This window comes from Xenopus tropicalis, chromosome 6 (genome assembly GCF_000004195.4).
Source record: "Xenopus tropicalis strain Nigerian chromosome 6, UCB_Xtro_10.0, whole genome shotgun sequence".
Classification (NCBI taxonomy): Eukaryota; Metazoa; Chordata; class Amphibia; order Anura; family Pipidae; genus Xenopus; species Xenopus tropicalis.
Genome location: NC_030682.2, coordinates 31,986,233 through 31,993,689, shown reverse-complemented (window position 1 = coordinate 31,993,689; position 7,457 = coordinate 31,986,233). Strand labels below are relative to the sequence as shown.

General features: G+C 37.4%; 1 protein-coding gene across 1 annotated transcript in view; it reads left to right on the top strand.

Moving 5' to 3' along the window:
- Nucleotides 1-5,814: 5,814 nt before the first annotated feature.
- cdk6 (cyclin-dependent kinase 6) overlaps nt 5,815-7,457 on the top strand; it is a 100,063-nt gene continuing 98,420 nt past the window's right edge. Inside the window, exon 1 of the mRNA XM_002934591.5 lies at nt 5,815-6,385. The gene's annotated coding sequence lies outside the window, so the exon portion shown is untranslated. The remainder of the gene's footprint in view (nt 6,386-7,457) is intronic.

Genomic DNA, 7,457 nt, shown 5'->3' with positions numbered 1-7,457 from the left:
ACTTTATTAAATGCTACTAGGATACACATCACTGTACAATTTTGCAAAACAGAACAGTACACAGAGGAAGGACAAAAATATTTCCCCCAAATAGGGGAAATAGGTGGGTGGAAAAATCTCTTTTCTTGCAAGGTTTTACTTCACTGATGTCCCTCTGACCACCACATGTTATAAAAAAAAGTATTTTTATAACATGTGGCGGTCAGAGGGACATCAGTGAAGTAAAACCTGTGTACTGTTCTGTTCTGCAAAATTGTACAGTGCCATGTATCCTTGTAGCATTTAATAAAGTTTTACATACATACAAATGAAATATACTGGTCAAGGTGGTCATTTGCTTCTAAATTATGTGCTCACACATAAGCTAAAGACCAAAGGGTACTGTGTTGCAGCAACGCACAAACAAAAAAAGAGAGTAACTTTTATAAACAAATCTGAACGGCTAACGGGCTGTTAACACAAGACTGTTTATTCAATATAATAGAACTATTTTATTTGCAAGCTACACTAAAATTAAAATAACAAAGAGGGGTTACAGAAATAAAATGAAAAGAAAAAAAAATAGAATATAGCCAGCCCTTTATATAGGTGAATTACCTTTCTTGTAACTAGAGAGCTGAGAGCTTATATTGCAGCATCACTATACCCACTTAAAGGACAGGTAACAAAAACAAATATGATTACAAGTTCAATAAGTGCAAGTAAAAGTGCAATAACAAAAAATGTGCATGGAAACTGGTATCATGATTAAATGAGAAGTGACTGATTACAGGTATGGGATCTTTTATCCGGAAACTCATTATCCAGAAAGACCATCTGCCATAGAATCCATATTAATCAAATAATTGAAAGTTTTTAGGAAACTGATTCCCTATTTCTCTGTAATAATAAAACAGTACCTTGTACTTGATCCCAACTAAGTTATACTTAATCCTTAGTGGAGGCAAAACAATCCTATTGGGTTTATTTCATGTTTAAATTATTTTTTGTAGACTTAGGGTATTGAGATCCAAATTAAGGAAAGACACTTTATCCAGAAAACCCCAGGTCCTGAGCATTCTGGATTACAGGTCCCATACCTGTATACTGATTCAGTGTTACATGTAGTCAGGACTAGCAGAGCCAAGAATAGCCAAGGGCAGACAGATATTAATTTCAATAGCATTAACAAATAACTTTAAAGTCATTGAACTTTGCTTTTAGCATGCAAGATGTTACACATGTGCTTACTTTCCCTTTAACGGAAGGCTTACCAAACTAAAAAAGGAACTTATAAAAATAACTTCTAAAAGTCATTAAAACACGATTAACAACACAGTTGACAAACAAAGTATCTGTGTGACTGGCAATACAACCTCCTTAAAATATTTAAAAAACAAACCCCTGGGATCAAATATGTGATTCTGTTGCTGAAACAAAACAGCAAATTTAGGTAAATAATCTCTTATCTGAAATGCTTGGCACCTAAAGGGTTTCTGGATAAGGAATCTTTCCAAAATTTGTATTACCATGCATTTAGACATTAATCTAAAAATCGCTTAATCATTTAAATAAACCTAATAGGATTTTTTTTACCACCAATTTAGATTAATGCAGGCTAGTTATCATCAATCACAAGACACTATTTTATTATTACAGAGAAAAAGAAAATTGGTTCTAAAAATTATAATTATTTGCTTAATGGGCACCTATCACCCAAAAATTGTTTTGTTTTTTTTTAAAAAAAAGGTGCCCTTTAAAATGGACTCTATAGGAGATGGCCTTCCCGTGATTTGTAGCTTTCTGGATAACTAATGGGTTTCCAGATAAGGGATCTGATACTTGTATAATAATATATGCGTTACACTAGTAAAGTTAATTGTTATTTTTGCTTTTGATTTTTTTTTTAATTTCAACAATTTTCTACTGTCTATATTAAATCTATAATACATTTAGGCTATGAAATCAATAATTTGCAATGACAGGGGTTTTCCTGATGAGGTATATCCCCATAATATTGAACAAAATGCTTTAAAGCTACCAGAATACATTTGAACTTTTACACAAACAAAAGGGTTGTTTTGCCAAAAATATAGAGTTATTCTTGCTTGTTTATTAGTAAATAAAAGGAACAGTCTTCCTATAACAGTGAAAAAGTAAATCAGTCAAAACTTTGTTGTTTGCATTGGACAGTATGGACAAAGAAAGTCCTGTATTTCTAAACTTTCTTGACTGGGGGCTCCTGAGAAATAGATCACCTACCTGTGTTTTGATTAGTTTTAACCTAGCTTAACTTAATTAGTTTTAATCTAACTGACTTCAGTGGGACTTTGATAGCAGTTATGTTTATTTTGTCAAATAAAATGTAAATGAACTGTTTTAATGTTATGTTCATAAATATTGTAAAAGTGTAAAATTGCCCTGGAATATGTTTAAATTGCATAGCAATCACTTACATTTACATTTATTACAGAACAAGTGTAAATCTGATGGAGGAAGAATCATTAAATATTGTACATACACAGGTACCATTCCATCATTCATGGTGTCATAATACTCCTTTAGAATTCTGTAAAGAAGTCTTAAACCTTCATATTTCTTTTTCTGTTTTAATACTACAACCCTTTTGCTGTTTGGTTGCATACCCTCAAAAACATTTTTGTATAATAACATTTTTTTGCAATAACAATAACATTTTTAGCTACCTGTAACTGTAATATTTCCTTTGAAATCACCGAACTGACTATAAGCTTCTGTACAAAAAACAAGAGCCTAAAACAACATTGTTATTTGTATGATCAGGTGATAGAAAATTCCAGCTAGAAATGTGTAGTTTATACAAACATACAAAAGCCTCTATCATAATTTAACGTGGACTCAAATAAAGCATGGAAGGCATACAAACAGGCTACTTTTGATATGCTAACTCCATACTATTTGTGAATTGAGATTCAATACATTTTAAATGTTATCTGAGTATGTAAAATTAATATTAAATCTAAGTAATGAGGCACAGAACAGTAAAAATGATATGTGGTATTTGTTGTTTGTGTATGCACATTATTTTTCTCCTTTATATATATATATATTTATGTAGCTGTTTATTTTAATAGGTATTTATTACTGAGAAAGTACCAAAACATTTCTATCTGAGCGAAAATGTTTGAATTAATTTTCTTTTTAGTAAAATAAGACAGTACCTTTACATGATAAAGGTAACTAAGCTGCATCAATCCTATTGGGTTTATGTAAAGATTAAATGGTGTTTAGTAGCCTTAAAATATGGTGATCCAGTTTAGGGAAAGGCCCCTTATCCAGAAAACCCCAGGTCCCAAGCGTTCTAGATATTTAGTCTTTTACCGAGCAGTCATGCAGAAATTATTTTGTCATCTGACTTATTTTGATGCACAAGCCTGATTCCCAAGATGGCTTGATAGACAATTAAAAGATAGACAAACAGATAGATAGGCACTTAATGACTTGATAATTATATGTAGAAAGGTAATTACATACACACAGAGGATTACAATCCAAACACAAAATGTTATTGCTGTAAATAATATTACGATTTTATCTAATAGAACTACAAACTGAGATGTAAAACATTACACATCAATGCACTTTTAAATCTAAGGTGTGCAGAACATTGAGTTAATATATATATATATTTAGAGAGAGAGAGAGAGAGAAAGAGAGAAAGAGGATAGAGTTTAACAGTTTCACTCCCTTAAGGATAAGTATTGTAGGCAATACATACAATAAAGGTGGTCTGCACTACACTACTTATGATTCTTAAGGGACTTTAGTCTTTAAATTTCACCAACAATTGTTAAAAATATATATATCTATATATACAATGTATACACACACACACATATATATATGTATATAAAGTACAGTAAATACTCTATTTTACATAACCCAATTTTACGTTTTCCTTATTTCACTGTTTTTTGTGATTCCACTAATATAAAATGCATAATCCATTTCCCTGATTTTACATTTTTCCGGATTTTCCATTTATTTCTGGTCACCTAAAAAAACATAAAAAGGGGGTTCTACTTTATTGCATTCAGTGGGACTTAAACAAAGTGATTTATTACACTGATCAAATCATAAGAGATCCAAATGTTCAGTGGTACACAGAAGACCTATGAGAACATTAGAAAACAATGAAACCTTGAGGAAGGATACCTGTGCATGACTGAAACATCACATCCTTTAAACGTTTTCATTACTTTAATACATTGTTTTAGGTGTTTAAGCTCCACTGAGTGCAGAACTATAGTCTATTAGTTGATATTTTCTTATATGTGCTTGGGCATTTGAGCTCCTCTTTTGGACTTTCTTTATAAATACACACACACTTAGGGGCACATTTACTAAGACACGAATTTGAATCCGAATTGGAAAACGAACATTTTGCGACTTTTTCGTATTTTTTGCGATTTTTTAGGCACCTTTACGACTTTTTCGGAAATTGTCGCGACTTTTTAGTTACCAATACGATTTGCGCGAAAAAACGCGAGTTTTTCGTAGCCATTACGATGCGCTCGTATCTTGTCGCGGCTTTTTCGTATTGAGCGTTCGTAAGCGACGGGCGAAACTTTCAGACTTAGCATGATTTTGGAAGCCTCCCATAGGACTCAATGGCACCCTGCAGCTCCAACCTGGCCCAAGAAAAGCCTCCCATAGGGCTCAATGGCACTCTGAAGCTCCAACCTGGCCCAAGGAAAGTCTCCCATAGGGCTCAATGGCATTCTGCAGCTCCAACCCGGCCCAAGGAAAGTCTCCCATAGGGCTCAATGGCACTCTGCAGCTCCAACCCGGCCCAAGGAAAGTCTCCCATAGGGCTCAATGGCACTCTGCAGCTCCAACCCGGCCCAAGGAAAGTCTCCCATAGGACTCAATGGCACCCTGCAGCTCCAACCTGGCCCAAGGAAAGTCACCCATAGGACTCAATGGCACTCTGCAGCTCCAACCTGGCCCAAGGAAAGTCTCCCATAGGGCTCAATGGCACCCTGCAGCTCCAACCTGGCCCAAGGAAAGTCTCCCATAGGGCTCAATGGCACTCTGCAGCTCCAACCTGGCCCAAGGAAAGTCTCCCATAGGGCTCAATGGCACTCTGCAGCTCCAACCCGGCCCAAGGAAAGTCTCCCATAGGGCTCAATGGCACTCTGCAGCTCCAACCCGGCCCAAGGAAAGTCTCCCATAGGGCTCAATGGCACTCTGCAGCTCCAACCTGGTCCAAGGAAAGTCACCATACTGAAGCTTGAATGAATCCGAATCTTTCGTACTCGGCACGAAGGCTACGAAAAAGTCGCGACAAAATACGAGTGCATCGTAACGGCTACGAAAAACTCGCGTTTTTTCGCGCAAATCGTATTGGTAACGAAAAAGTTGCGACAATTTTCCGAAAAAATCGCCAAATACCGATCATTATGAAAAAAACGCAATCGGACGCATTCGGCCGGTTCGTGAGTAAGTAAATGGGCCCCGTACTATATTAGGAGTTTTTAACCTATATGCATTCCACAGCTTTCATTAACACAGCAGCCATGACAGAAACAAGCGTTGTCCTGGCTTTGGCAGCGCAAGGGTTAACGCTGAGGAATTTGCAGCAGCTCTGCCATAAAACACTTTACAAGTTTTAATGGAAAAGCCTAGCAAGAAGGTGTATTAGAACGTATGTGAAACATGTTCAATGTGCAAGTGCGCCGTGTGTGTGCGTGTGTGTGCTGCCTTGGCTTGTGGCAGCCTAATATGAAGGATTTCATTGAGTGCTGAGACACAGAGCAGAGACAGAAAGCAGAAGGAGGCGGCAGCGCGCTTTGTAGTCAGTGAAGAATGCGGAAATGTTCTCGCACTATGTCAAACTTTTTTGAAGCGGGGTCAAGTCACATTCAGCCAGCGTGGGAAAGCAAAAACAAAAAAAAAGTAGGAAAAGAAAGCACTGCTGCTGCTTAGACACGCAGTGAGGAAGGAAAGGGAGAGAGAGAGAGGCTGGGAACAGGAGGAGGAGAGCCATAGGAGAGCACTACCTCACAGCTTATGTGATTGCAATGGGGACTCACAGCTCTGCACAATAAACTTTAAGGCTTGTGAAGAAGAAAAAAAAGAATTATATATATAAATACATATTTTCCTCTCCGCCCTGTGTTTTGTGGCGAGCCTGTGTCTTTTGCATGTATTTGCTCGGCTGAGGATGGCTGTGCAGAAGAGCCCAGAGCTGTGGCTACCTGTGTGGCCCAAACAGCACAGAAGTGGGACCATGTGAGACAGCAGCTGCCTCCTCTGAGCTCAGTTCATACGGGGTTGGGGGGGGTCCAGGGCTGATCTCATCCCCCAGTGCTGCAGCCCATCATCCCTAAGGACACCCCAACTGCAAGTTCAAGCACCAATCCAGGTAAGTCCATTTATTTTAGCATGTGCTACAACAAAGGCAGCACCATGAGAGAAGTCTTTTTGTTCTGCATGGATTCTCCAGCTGCATGGTGAACTACAACTCCCAGCATTCCCAGAGAGTGGGTGATGTGGAATGGTTGCTTACTAACAGCTGGGGTGTCACAGGCTGGACATCCTTGCAGGAATGCCAACTAAATGTGGTTTAAAGCAACAAGCCCCAATTGCATTGTGCAGAACAGCTGCCATGTGCTCTTTATCTCCTACTCTCACACTAAAGGAACCATTTAGCAGCTTGCGAATGGTTTGAATAATCATGGATTCTATCATCTTAAAAGTGCTACTGTTCCCTAGCCTGCCCCTACTTTATAATTCCCTGATTCGTACAGCATTTAACTTTTTTTTAACCCTTTTTTTGGATCTATTGTCTACATGGTTTACCCCTGCACAGCAATATAAAATAACAAAAAAATAACACCAGCAGGAAAAAACCCATAAAAACATTAGAATACAGTATTCCCGTCAGCGTAACTTACACTTTACAGAGCCGATAATTTGCTTCAGAACCCTCCACAAAGCAGTTCTGTTCCTGCTGTCAGCTCAATTGTGCAGGGCTGATTTTCCAAGTAAATGAAAAAAGTCCGGGGATGTCTCTCTAAGACTTTTTTTTATGGAAAACTGAACTTACAGTTTTTTAGAAATTCTGCTAAATCTCTTAAGACTCTAAGAGATTTAGCAGAATTTCTAAAAAAAACTGCAAGTTCAGTTTTCCCTAAAAAAAGTTATGAATTTGGATAATATTGAGTAAATACAGTTCATGATGTATGTTCTGTTTGATCTAAAAGGGTTTTTAATCTTTTACAATTAAGGCTATAGCTTTGGTATGTATTAATCCCAGTGTTATGGTTCCCTGTTCATCATGTTATCTTCGTTTAGTTATAAAGCACCAAGATTTTCCCATAGTGCAACTCTGTGTGTTGGGGTACTTGGGGCACAATGGTACCTTCCTGCAATCTTGGGGGTCTAAATTATCATTGTAACACAAGCAGCATGATGAGGCTTACTAATAACTAGTA